We start from the raw sequence: 13,515 nt of genomic DNA, 5'->3' as shown, positions 1-13,515 counted from the left end.
AAGGTACAACCCAAGCACTGAAGGCAATCACTGGAATCTCCTGTAAACTAAACTGAAGAAGCTCATTTTCTGTTAGTATCAGAAACCATGTCATTTGCTGTGTTGCCACACAGTGATCTGATCTCCCAATGGCATTAACACAACAGATAAGATAATGGACCCTCGTCATATCACAAACCGTGATCCTTATCAAAGCGAAGGTCTGTTCAATAACTACCTACTTATTTTGCCTCTGGTTGAGTGGTGATGACAAGTGTACAGGTTTATAAGAATGTGCTGGCTTTAGACAAAATCACAGTAATTTCTTCCATGTTTGCGTTCTTTCCCTGAAATATCAACAGTTAAAGGCAGATGTGTAAGGTTTCCAGATGTTTAACAGGGTAAAAGCATTGTGGTCCAGCTAAAGGAAGTGACAAAGTAAGACTTGGCTGTGCTAAACCAACTACACAGTGATGCAGATACACAGCCTTTCCCTTCTCCTTTCCAGTTGGATTTCCTGAGAGGCTAAACATTTGGATTCAGCACCTTTGGGACAGAGAAAGAGCTAACAAAAACCAAGCAGAAAGGTTCCTGCTTGCTGCAAAAGACTGGTTAATTTAGCAGACAAGTGACAGAGAAACCCACATACACTGATTATCTGGAGCCATGGATCACTTGTACTAGCGTTACCCCAACCATCTTGAATCTCCATCTCCATCTCCCTCTTGTCGATAGACACTGAGGGTACTCCAAGAGCCATCCATTACATATGAAGAGATAGAAAGAAAATGCAATAAAAATAAATTCCATTGAATGGCTGAAAGTACGTGTCAGATAAACTAACCCTGTTCTAATTTAGAAATATCTCAGGCAGAGGAAGTTGTGAAAGATTTGAAAGAAGCAAAGGAGATACTTGAGTGGAGCATAAACAACTAATTGGATCAAATTGCTTGCTTCTGTAAAGTTTATAAAGCTTATTTATTAGTCACAAGTAAGACTCAGATTAACAGTGCAATGAAGTGAAACTCCCCTAGTTGCCACACTCTAATGCCTGTTTGGGTCAAAGCCCCTAACCAGCACATTTTCAGACTGTGGGAGGAAACTGGGGCACCCGGAGAAAACACACATAGACATGGGGAGAACTTGCAAACTCCACACAGACAGTGGTCCAAGCTGGGAATCAAGCCTGGGTCTCTGGCGCTGTGGGGTAGCAGTGCTAACCATTGTCCTCCGTGCTGTCCCGTTCCATTGTACAGTTTATGTACACCACACGATTTATGGTTGTAGTGCAATCTTTCCATAAGTTCAGTCATGACATCTTATGGGAAATTCACAGTGGTGATTGTTAACCCTCAGTTGTAAAGTGTTGGGGGTAGTTTGATTCATCTTATTAAGGTTTCAACAATCAATATTTATTAACTATGAGAAATCATTTGCAGAGGTACAGTAAAGGTCCAAGCCAGGAACAGTCTCCATGCTGGCTTCTACACACCACTCTATTCAACACAATGCTGACTCCAAAATGTGGTTCATGTGTTTATGTGTTCTCTCACTAATGTGAGTACAGTGGGTTGTACTGTACTCAGTCTCACATTAACCCCTTATCCGCCAGACCTTTATACTACATTCCAAATATTTGACTGATTTATATATTTACTGCCTCACCCAGCTTTCCCCTCCTTCTCCAGCAGTCATTCTGCACTCCCCCATCTACAAATCAACTTAGAATCATTCACTTGTCCACTTTACAGCACAATTACCACTGACCTCCAACTGGAAGCACAACCACAGAATACTGACGGAACTTTCATCAGGAAAGATCATCTTTAGATTCTCTTTTGGGTTTTGCTTCTCTCAATCCATTGCCCACACCCAAGAACAATATGCAAAACACATCGCTTGCTTCTGTCATAAGAACATAAGAAATAGGAGCAGGAGTAGGCCATCTAGCCCTTTGAGCCTGCCCCGCCATCCAATAAGATCATGGCTGATCTGAAGTGGATCAGTTCCACTTTCCCACTTTCTCCCCATAACCCTTAATTCCCTTGTCTGTCAAAAACCTATCTACCCGTGACTTAAATATATTTAGCGAGAAAGCCTCCACCACTTCAACGGGCAGAGAATTCCAGAGATTCACCACCCTTTGAGTGAAGAAGTTCCTCCTCAACTCTGATCTAAACTGCGCCCCCCCTTTATCTTGAGGCTGTGCCCTCTAGTCCTGCTGTCCTTTCTAAGAAGGAAGAATCTCTCTACCTCTATCCTATCCATCACTTTCATTATCTTATACGTCTCTATAAGATCCCCCCTCATCCTTCTAAACTCCAATGAGTACAGACCCAGTCTATTTAGTCTCTCTTCATAGTCCTAGTGAACCTCCTCTGCACTCCCTCCAAGGCCAAAATATCCTTGTGCAAGTGTGGCAACCAAAACTGCACACAGTACTCCAGCTGCGGTCTCACCAGTGCCCTGTACAGTTGCAGCAAGACCTCCAACTCCAACTGTCCGATCGATCTCAGCCTGAAATTCTTTTAAACTCACCAGGGGCAACCGTAGCAAAATAAGGTTATGCTGACAATTCCGATCAGTGCTGAATGACAGGGTATGTCATCTCTGGTCCACCGGAGCTATTGATTGATATTTCCTGCTGGTGGGGACTCGCTAAAAGAGGATATTTTGATTTTATTGCTCAAGGAAATTACATCTGCTCATCTGGTAAATTGGTCAAACTCCATGCATCTGGTATCGCTGTGGCTGTCTGAGCACAGAGCCTGTGATATAATGTCATTAATGGTAACTGTGTTTAACTATAGCCTTCCCAAGTCAGAGACGATGTTGCAACATTGGAGGTCGCCTCAATGACAAGAGATGGCAAATGGCATCTACCCTCTCCAGGTGGACCTAAAAGTGGATCCCTCCAGCACTAAAAATCAGCTTATCTCGCTGTCATCTCATTGCTGCTTGTTAAATATTTTTACGAATTGCAATTGCTGCATCTCCCACGTTATAACAGTGAGAGAGCAAGTTCAGTAAAGGTCTACAAGGATACTTCCAGGATTGGAAAACTTTAGCTATGATGTAAGATTGAATAGGTTGAGTTTGTTTTCTTTGGAGCAACTAGATGCAGCTGGAGTACTGTGTGCAGTTTTGGGCGCTGCACCTGCGCAAAGATATTTTGGCCTTGGAGAGAGTGCAGAGGATGCTTACTAGGCTGATACCGGAGTTGAGGGGGTTGAGCTATGAGGAGAGGCTGAATAAACTAGGCTTGTACTCGTTAGAGTTTAGAAGAATGAGGGGAGATCTCATTGAGGCGTATAAGATGATGAATGGGATGGATAGGATAGAGGTGGAGAGACTCTTCCCACTCAAAAAGACAGTAGGACTAGGGGACACAGCCTCAAGATAAAGGGGGGGCGGTTTAGAACGGAGTTGAGGAGGAACTTCTTCACTCAAAGGGTGGTGAATCTCTGGAATTCTCTGCCCGTTGAAGTGGTGGAGGCTGCCTCGCTAAATATTTTTAAGAAGCGGGTTGATGGGTTTTTGATAAGAGAGGGGATTAAGGATTATGGGGAGAGGGCGGGAATGTGGAACTGAGCCGCGACAGATCAGCCACGATCTTATTGAATGGCGGGGCAGGCTCGAAGGGCTAGATGGCCTACTCCTGCTCCTATTTCTTATGTTCTTATGTTCTTTACCTGAGGTGAATAAAATTATGAGGGGCCCCGCTGGAGTGGATACAAAGGACCTATTCCGGTGAGTGGAGAGGTGTAGCTCAAGTCATCGGTGAAAGGTTTGGAGGGGAATTGAGTAACTTTTTCACCCAGAGTGATGGATGTCTGGAATTCACTGCCTGGAAAGGTGACAAGAGAAAGAAACCCTCACTGCATCTAAAAAAAATACTTGGATGTGCACTTCAAATGCCAACATCCAAAAGGTGAGAGACCCAACAACTAGGAAATGGAATTTGAGTGGATAACTCTTTATATCCAGCATGGGTGTTGTTTGATCCCATTGGAGTGACAGAGGTTGAGGGGAGATCTGATAGAAGTCTACAAGATTATGAGAGGCATGGACAGAGTGGATAGTCAGAAGCTTTTTCCCAGGGTGGAAGAGTCAATAACTAGAGGGCACAGGTTTATGATGTGAGGGGAAAGGTTTAAAGGAGATGTATGAGGCAGATTTTTTATGATGTGGGTATGCCGGCGTTGGACTGGCGTAAACACAGTAAAAAGTCTGACAACACCAGGTTTTAGTCCAACCGATTTATTTGATAATAGGCTCACAAGCTTTCGGGGTTAGCCCCTTCGTCAGGTGAATGGAGAGTTCTGGCCTCAGACAGAGCATATAAAGCACAGATGTCTGTGCTTTATATGCTCTGTCTGAGGCCAGAACTCCCCATTCACCTGACGAAGGGGCTAACCCCGAAAGCTTGTGAGCCTATTATCAAATAAATCGGTTGGACTAAAACCTGGTGTTGTCAGACTTTTTACTGCAGATTTTTTACGCAGAGAGCGGTGGGTGCCTGGAACTCGTTGCCAGGGGATGTAGTGGAAGTGAATACGGCAGTGACTTTTAAGGAGCATCTTCACAAGTACATGAGTAGGGTGGGAATGGAGGGATATGGTCCCCAGAAGGGTAGGGGGGTTTTAATTAAGTTGGACAGCATGGTCAGTGCAGGCTTGGAGGGCCGAAGGGCCTGTTACTGTGTCGTAATTTTCTTTGTGTTTGTTGTAAACCTTTCTACAGTTTTATGGCTACACTTCATATTTCCATCATGGAAGGTGCTATACAAACGTAAGGTTTTCCTTCTTTTAGCCTTTCCACCGTTGTAGCTGAAATAAGGGACAGGCATCAAACCCGGAGGCTGTGTGTGTGCGTATGGTCCAGTTCAATACCATTTAAAATGGAATCACAGTGACTGAGTGATCATCATAAATTCTGCCTCCAATCTCTCTCCAAAACAACACCCGATTTGATAGCGACAGACACGATACACCTGAATCAGTCGATTCCCGAGTGGTTGAGACAACACAGTCTCCCAGCCTCTAATGGGTTAAATACTGCATGCAACATAACCCCCCGATTACAAATTTTTCACAATTAAACGAAAATCCCTGTCACTTTGCGTGGTTGACAAATGATGGCTATATATTAGAGTGGTTAGTGCAGTGAGATGCTGGCTCCGTGTGAGACTCCACCGATTCGCTTGCTATGAAGAAGTTAATCAATCCCTGTTACAGCGAGAGCAGCAGGAAGCCTCAGCTCTGTCTGTTTTGTACCAGTGTTGTTGTCCTGATCAATGGGAGGCAATGCCAATGTTCGTATCATTGACTGGGGAAGTCACGATGATTGAGTACGCACTTAAAGGACCATCAATACTTTACACTCTGCCTCATTTCAATCTTTATCTCCGAAACATGGCAAGACACAAGCAAGCAGTAAGGTCACAGACATACAGGAATGTCCTAACATTAACCAGATGTCAGTGTTATGGTGCTGGGATTGGAACAAAATCAAGTTGTGAAGTGTTTTGTGACATCAATGGTGCTATATAAATGCAAGTTGTTGTTGTATTGAGCGTGTGTTTTCCTCCCTTGCTCTGTTCTTTGTTCATCTGTGACATCTTCTAGTTTAAGGTCGTAGACACAGAACGTTTTAGCCAGCATTTTACCATCCCTCTCCGCAGATGCTGCCTGATTCACTTGAGGATCTCCAACGAATGAAAATACATAAGGAATGGGAACCTGAGTAAACCCTTTCTCTGCTTGAGTCTTCAATAAAAGCATGGCTGGTCTGATTTAACAGTCCTTCTCACACCATCTCCATATCCTTTACTTCCCTTAATCCCCAAAAGGATATCAGTCTCTATCTCGAATATCCTCTACAACTGAGCATCCAGTCCTCTCACTGATAGGGGATTTCAAAGGTACACAATCGGCTGAGTGAAGAATTCTTCAGTTCAGTCTGAATCTTTACTCTGACAATGTGTGCCCCAGTTCAAAATTCCAGAGCCAGGGAAAACATCCTCCTTGCATCTACACCGTCACACCTTGAAGAACTTTACAGTGAGAGTCTACTAAACATCATGGTGTACTCATGCTCTCCTCAAATGAAAAATTCCTCATCTGAGGAATCAGACTTACTCTGCATTCCCTCTCATGCAAGCGTATTCTTCCTAAGGAGACCAAAATCGGACACAAAATTCCAGGTGTAGTCCACATATTAGTACTAAGATCACTTTATTCCTTGTATCAAGGTGAACGTACCATGAACATTGAAAAATAAACACCTGTCTCACTCACTTCTCCTGGGGAAAGGAAAGGAATTTCTTGTCACCCAGTTTGACCTGTGCATGAACTCTAGTCCCACACTTCATGTATTTGATTCTTAATACTTTTACGATAACCAGGAATGGATAATAAATAAAAGCAAAATATTGCACATCCTGCAAATCTGAAATAAAATATCAGAAGATGCTGGAAACTCAGAGCGAGTCTGCCAAGTGTATTTATTAGTCACAAGTAAGGCTTACATTAACACTGCAATGAAGTTACTGTGAAATTCCCCTAGTCATCACAGTCCAGCACCTGTTTGGGTCAACGCACCTAACCAACACATCTTTCAGACTGCGGGAGGAAACCGGAGTATCCGGAGGGAATCCACGCAGACACGGGGAGAATGTGCAAACTCCACACAGACAGTGACCCGAGGCTGGAATCAAACTTGGGTCCCTGGTGCTGTGAGGCAGCAGTGCTAACCACTGTGCCACTGAGTTGTCCTGTATCTGTGGAGAGAGAAATACAGGTTTTAAGTTTAATATGTCTCAGTTCTTAAGGAGATTAGAGTCAAAGATGACCTAGAGCACTGGTAATAAATCAAATTTATTTCTTTGTCACAAGAAGGCTTACATTAACATTGCAATGAAGTTACTGTGAAAATCCCCTAGTTGCTACACTCCGGCACCTATTCGGCTACACTGAGGGAGAATTTAGCATGACCAAACAGCACGCCTTTTGGAGTGCGGGAGGAAACTGGAGCACCCAGAGGAAACCCACACAGACATGGGGAGAACGTGCAAACTCTGCACAGATGTGACCCCACACTTGTGCATGCAGACGCTCGCAGACGCTCGCGCACACACACACGCGCGCGCGCGCGCGCACACACACACACACACACACAAACGTGCACGCGCACACACACACGCACACACTTAACCTGACCATTCTCTCTCATCAAATGATCTGGAGGAGGGAACCGAGTGTAGGGTGTCGAAATTTGCTGATGACACCAAAATTGGTGGAAAGGCAAATTGCGCGGAGGGTGGGGAGAGTCTACAGAAGGATCTAGATAGGCTGGGCGAATGGGTCAGGAAATGGCAAATGGAATTTAATGTTGGCAAGTGCGAGGTGGTCCACTTTGGTAGGAATAATGGTAGGAAGGATTATTACTTACGTGGAGAAAAACTGCAGCAGGCGACGGTGCAGAGGGACCTCGGGGTCCTTGTGCATGAATCGCAAAAACCCAGCTTGCAGGTGCAGCAGGTGGTCAGGAAGGTGAATGGGATGCAGGCCTTCATCGCGAGGGGGATTGAATATAAAAGTAGGGAGGTCTTGCTGCAGCTGTATAGGGCATTGGTGAGGCCGCAGCTGGAGTACTGTGTGCAGTTTTGGGCGCCGTACTTACACAAGGATATTTTGGCCTTGGAGGGAGTGCAGAGGAGGTTTACTAGGCTGATGCCGGAGTTGAGGGGGTTGAGCTATGAGGAGAGGCTGAATAAACTAGGCTTGTACTCGTTAGAGTTTAGAAGAATGAGGGGAGATCTCATTGAGACGTATAAGATGATGAATGGGATGGATAGGATAGAGGTGGAGAGACTCTTCCCACTCAGAAAGGATAGTAGGACTAGGGGGCACAGCCTCAAGGTAAAGGGGGGTGCAGTTTAGAACAGAGTTGAGGAGGAACTTCTTCACTCAAAGGGTGGTGAATCTCTGGAATTCTCTGCCCGTTGAAGTGGTGGAGGCTACCTCGCTAAATGTTTTTAAGACGCGGGTTGATGGGTTTTTGATAAGAGAGGGGATTAAGGGTTATGGGGAAAGGGCGGGAATGTGGAACTGAGCCACGACAGATCAGCCATGATCTTATTGAATGGCGGGGCAGGCTCGAAGGGCTAGTTGGCCTACTCCTGCTCCTATTTCTTATGTTCTTATGTTCTTAATCTGCTGTACTTCCCCAGCATCCAGAATTTCAAGTATTCCAGATTTGCAGTACTTGCTTTTTTAAACTTGCCTTGTGTCTAACTTTTCAACGTATTGTGCTGCAGGACACAGGAACAGAAAGAAGGTAAACAGAAGGAGGTAGATACTCTTCCTCTCCCACAGGAATGGAGACAGCATTGCATAATGTCCCATTTTTACACCTGTAATCTTCCACTCTGATGCTGAGATTTAAATTGCATAAGCACAATTCTATCAATGTTTCTGAGGAAGAATGTGCTGCAGTAAGTCAGGTGGAACATTGCACACAAGAAGGGGGACAGTTTGGATTTCTGATCTGTGTGAAGTTGGTGGTAACAAGGGTGGTGACACCTTTAAAAATGGCAGGAGAAATTGGTCCGGTATTAACAATGGGAGCCCAATCCTTAGCTCAGTCAACAGAGGCACAGAATGAAAATAAATGTAATGACTTCAATCAGGCCATTGAGGTTGACCTATTGGAATATGAATTCTCTGATTAAGGAGTCAATTGATGGGCCAATCAGGGAGTCTTTGCCTTGTATTTAGCTGACAGTCAGTGCCTCTGGTGTTCCCAAAAGTAGACCGATTTGATTTATTGTCGTCACATGTATTAACATACAGTAGAAAACACTGTTTTGTGTGTGCTAGACAGAAAAACATACATTCACAGAGAAGGAAACAAGAGCGTGCAGAATGTAGCATTACAGTCATAGCTAGGGTATAGAGAAAGGGCAACTTAGTGTAAGGTAGGTCCATTCGAAAGTCTGACAGCAGCAGGGAAGAAGCCTGCTCTTGAGTCAGTTGGTACGTGACCTCAGGCCTTTTTCCAAAAGGAAGAAGCTGGAAGAGAGAATGTCCGGGGTGCGTGGTGAACTTAATTATGCTGGCTGCTTTGCTGAGACTCACAGTATTCTTTGTACTGCTGTTGGAATTGTAACTAAAGGGATTTTGGTGAAGGAACATCTGCAAAGACGTGATGCAAAAGCATTCAGAAAACATTGGAAGGAAGGAGATCGAGGCCTTCGAGAGAGGTTATGGAGGAGTTTTAACAAAACCACCTCGGGAACAAGGGACTTCAGTCATGTGGAGAATTCTGGGAGACGGGGATTATTTGATTTCAGTCAGCAACCGTTGAGGGGATATTTAATAGAGGTGAACAAGATTAAGAAGTGTGTTGATAAAAATGAATAAGGATAAAAAAAATTCCATTGGCAGAAGAATCAGTAATAGTCAGTGGACACCAATTTAAGGTAATTGGCCAATCAACCAGGGGCCAATGAGGAAAAAAGTTACGTCGTAAGTTATGAACTGGAATTGGAAGCAGCTTAAATAGTAATTTTCAAAAGGAATCAGATAAACACTTGTCAAGGAATAATTTGCAGGGCTGTGGAGAAGCTGTAGGGGAGAGGGATAAAGCTGAATGGAGTAAATGGCTTTCTTCTGAGCTCTCTGCATCCCTCCTACACCTGGTCACGGTGACTCCGAACAAAAGAGGAAGAAATGACAGCCAGGGTTCCCCTTGTCAGGAATCATGTTTGGCTGGGGAGGAAGGATTAAATTTGGACACAGTAGTGAATAGCAGCTGATATTTTGCATTAAAATTTAACCCAATGGCGGGGTTCCACATCCTTGAGGAAAATCCCAGATATTGTCCTGTTCCTGAACCTGGCACTTCCCATCTTTGCCGGGCTGGGACCGGAGTTGGGCCAGGGTTCACACATACACAATTTGTAAGGACCATTTTAATCACCAGCTGTCTCCACTGAAGTCCCATTTTTTCTGAACTCTAACTGTGTGAATACGAAAGTGCGCAGAGCTGACCAGATACAAGAAGGTCTGAATTTGGGTAGATCCTTTGGATAATCAGGGCAGACCCTTTGGCAGGGCTAAAGCACCCTTTGAGATTATCCATTAAACATTATTGTGTGGTTTTTGTTCACAATTCAAGGAACTGTCCGGCTATCAAGTACTAATCCAGCTGTAATCATAGAATCATGGAATTCCTACAGTGCAGAAGGAAGCCATTTGGCCCATCAAGTCTGCACCAGTTCAGCATCTTACCCAGGCCCACACCATCCCACCTATCCCCGTAATTGTGCGCATTAACCATAGCAAATCCATCTAACCTACACATCTTTGGGCTATAGGAGGAAACCAGAGCACCCAGAGGAGACACACAGGCCCACAGGGAGAACATGCAAACTCTTCACAGTCACCCAAGGCTAGAATTGAACTTGGGTCGCTGGTGCTGTGAGGCAGCGGTGCTGAGGCACTGTGCCACTGTACTGTCCTAATGGATCTGTCCAGCTACTGGGGAACTGCCCAGCCATTACCAACCTGTCATGGAACTGTCAGCAGTCCAAGAAGTGCCAGAACTTTCAAAGCTGTCAAAATTGTCCAGGAAGTGTCACAGCTGTGCGAGAAGTTTCTAAGGATACCCAGTGGGAGTAATTGCAAAGGGTGGTGTGGAGGACATGGGTTGACACTAGATTGATCTGGAGATGCCGGCATTGGACTGGGGTAAACACAGTAAGAAGCCTGACAATACCAGGTTTAAGTCCAACCAATTTGTTTGATAGTAAGCTTTTGAGTTTTGATAGTAAGCTTGTGAGTTTACTATCAAATAAATTGGTTGGACTTAAACCTGGTGTTGTCAGACTTCTTACTGTGTTGACACTTGGTTTATATGGCGGGATAGGGGTGGTAGGTGGAGGAGATTGGGTTGGCGTGACTCAGCATGGGTGGGGCACGGAGAATCTTTGGGACAGTTAGGGTGAATGAGGAATGAGGGCTGGGAGTTTTTTAAAAACTATTTTTAAAGTCTATTTTAACACAATGCACCTCGGCACCTGGCAACCTCTGCATTAGCTGCAGAGTTACTGGCACCCAAACCTGTTTTAGCTGCTCTCCCAACTATACATCGGAGCTGCCGGCAGACATTTTCAATGATCGGGTTAATTGAGTGGGGAAATCTCCCAACTCTGTACCCCCAACCTGGGATCACAATCTGGGCTGATGCTGCAACTTTGCACTGCTTCCAATGAATCTGTGTTCAAGGTCACAACTTCCCTGTTTCTTTCAGATTAGCAATGTCTTATAAGCTGCAATGAGTTCCCATCGTTTGCATCCAGCTCTGCAATTTCAAAAATAGGCCAATTTCTATACAAACCGTAACATTTCAGATTACTGACTGGGATGAAGGGTTATGGGGAGAAGGCAGGAAAATGGGGAAGAGGAGCATATCAGCCATGATCGAATGGCGGAGCGGACTCCCTGGGACGAATGGCTTAACTCTGCCCCTAATATTTTATGAACATTACCTATTCTTCTACATTAATATCGGTTTGGTTTCACTGTAACCAATTCATTGGCAACAAAGAATCTTTGCGACTAACTGAGTTTGTGAAAAGCATTAGATACTTCACAATAACACAAGATCTGAGTAATTACAATGATTTGGAAAATCTCTGAGATCTCTGTGTCTCTGCAGGGTCTCTGAGCAGTGACTGAATCAAGGTTTTTAAGATTGCAAAAAAGGTTTGAGGAGGTAGGTGTGGAGATAAATGTTTTCACCTGTTGGAAGAAATCCAAAACCAGGTGTCCTGAATATGAATGTTCATTAATCAATTAAATAGGAATTTCAGGAGAAACCTCTTTCAGAAGACAAAGGAAATTTGGCATGTCAGCTTCAACTCTCACCAACTTTTACTGATACACCATAGAAAGCATTCTTTCTGGTTGTTTCGCAGCTTGGTATGGGCTCCTGCTCTGCCCAAGACCACAAGGAACTACACAAGTTTGTGAATGTAGCCCAATCCATCACTCAAACCAGCCTCTCATCCACTGACTCTGTCTACACTTCCCGCTGTCTCAGCAAAGCAGCCAGCATAATTAAGGACCCACACACCCTGAACATTCTCTCTTCCATAAGAACATAAGAAATAGGAGCAGGAGTAGGCCATCCAACCCCTCGAGCCTGCCCCGCCATTCAACAAGATCATGGCTGATCTGTCGTGTCTCAGTTCCACACTCCCGCCCTCTCCCCAAAACCCTTAATCCCCTCGCTTATCAAAAACCCATCAACCCGTGTCTTAAAAATATTTAGCGAGGTAGCCTCCACCACCTCAACGGGCAGAGAATTCCAGAGATTCACCACCCTTTGAGTGAAGAAGTTCTTCCTCAACTCTGTTCTAAACCGCCCCCCCTTTATCTTGAGGCTGTGCCCCCTAGTCCTACGTCCTTTCTGAGCGGGAAGAGCCTCTCCACCTCTATCCTATCCATCCCATTCATCATTTTATACGTCTCAATGAGATCTCCCCTCATTCTTCTAAACTCTAATGAGTACAAGCCTAGTTTATTCAGCCTCTCCTCATAGCTCAACCCCCTCAACTCCGGCATCAGCCTAGTAAACCTCCTCTGCACTCCCTCCAAGGCCAAAATATCCTTGCGTAAGTACGGCGACCAAAACTGCACACAGTACTCCAGCTGCGGCCTCACCAATTCCCTATACAGCCGCAGCAAGTCCTCCCTACTTTTATATTCAATCCCCCTCGCTATGAAGGCCAGCATCCCATTCGCCTTCCTGACCACCTGCTGCACCTGCAGGCTGGGTTTTTGCGACTCATGCACAAGGACCACGAGGTCCCTCTGCACCGTCGCCTGCTGCAGTTTTTCACCCAGTAAGTAATAATCCTTCCTACCATTATTCCTACCAAAGTGGACCACCTCACACTTGCCAACATTAAATTCCATTTGCCATTTCCTGGCCCATTCGCCCAGCCTATCTAGATCCTTCTGCAGACTCTCCACACCCTCCGCACAATTTGCCGTTCCCCCAATCTTGGTGTCATCAGCAAATTTCGACACCATACACTCGGTTCCCTCCTCCAGATCATCTATATAAATGGTAAATAGGAAAAAGGTACAAAGTACCAACTGACTCAAGAACAGCTTCTTCCCTGCTACTGTCAGACTTTTGAATGGACTTATTTTGCATTAAGTTGATCTTTCTCTACACTCTAGCTATGACTGTAACACTATACATTCTGCACCCTATCCTTTCCTTCTCTATGAACAGTGTGTTTTGTCTGTATAGCGTGCAAGAAACAATACTTTTCACGGTCTGTTAATACATGTGACAATAATAAATCAAATCAAATCAAATTTACCAAGCAAGTGGCGAGAATGTGGAACTTGCTCCCATATGGGTAATGGGGACAAATGTCACAGATGTCTTTCAAGGGAAAGCCCGATAAGTACAATGTGGGAGACAGAAGGAGAGGATATGTTTATGGGGTGAGAT

The 13,515-nt window shown here is 44.7% G+C and overlaps 1 protein-coding gene across 3 annotated transcripts in view; it reads right to left on the bottom strand.

The window, feature by feature from the left end:
• LOC145351666 (protocadherin-1-like) overlaps positions 1-13,515 on the bottom strand; it is a 385,163-nt gene that overhangs the window by 23,121 nt on the left and 348,527 nt on the right. The window lies entirely within an intron of this gene.

This window comes from Carcharhinus amblyrhynchos, chromosome 13 (genome assembly GCF_965287045.1).
Source record: "Carcharhinus amblyrhynchos chromosome 13, sCarAmb.v2.hapA, whole genome shotgun sequence".
Taxonomy (NCBI): Eukaryota; Metazoa; Chordata; class Chondrichthyes; order Carcharhiniformes; family Carcharhinidae; genus Carcharhinus; species Carcharhinus amblyrhynchos.
The sequence above is the reverse complement of the archived record's forward strand: the minus strand, read 5'-3'. Positions and strand labels throughout refer to the sequence as shown.